This window comes from Etheostoma spectabile, unplaced genomic scaffold (genome assembly GCF_008692095.1).
Source record: "Etheostoma spectabile isolate EspeVRDwgs_2016 unplaced genomic scaffold, UIUC_Espe_1.0 scaffold337, whole genome shotgun sequence".
NCBI classification, from domain to species: domain Eukaryota; kingdom Metazoa; phylum Chordata; class Actinopteri; order Perciformes; family Percidae; genus Etheostoma; species Etheostoma spectabile.
Genome location: NW_022605587.1, coordinates 103309 through 103574, shown reverse-complemented (window position 1 = coordinate 103574; position 266 = coordinate 103309). Strand labels below are relative to the sequence as shown.

The 266-nt window shown below is 34.2% G+C and overlaps 1 protein-coding gene across 1 annotated transcript in view; it reads right to left on the bottom strand.

Moving 5' to 3' along the window:
- The window catches only part of LOC116686232 (complement C1q-like protein 4), a gene marked incomplete at its 5' end in the record, with an annotated part of 1278 nt that overhangs the window by 679 nt on the left and 333 nt on the right, over positions 1-266 (bottom strand). The gene's annotated exons all lie outside the window — the stretch shown is intronic.

Genomic DNA, 266 nt, shown 5'->3' with positions numbered 1-266 from the left:
ACTTAGAATAATGATCTGAGTCTGTCAGCAGCAACAACAAATTTTATTTTGAGTGTTTCTGGCTCACTGCTCACTGGCCCGTCCTCTCCCAGGACCAGGACTACATATTCTATATATAGTACTATATAACATATTCTTTAAAAACCTCCCCCCTTATCAGACACTTATAACAATAATCTATGATTTATGGGTTTTTCCAAATATTTAGCAAAACCGAAAGAATTCACAGTGTTAAGATGTGTTTAAGTACATACAAAACACTTATT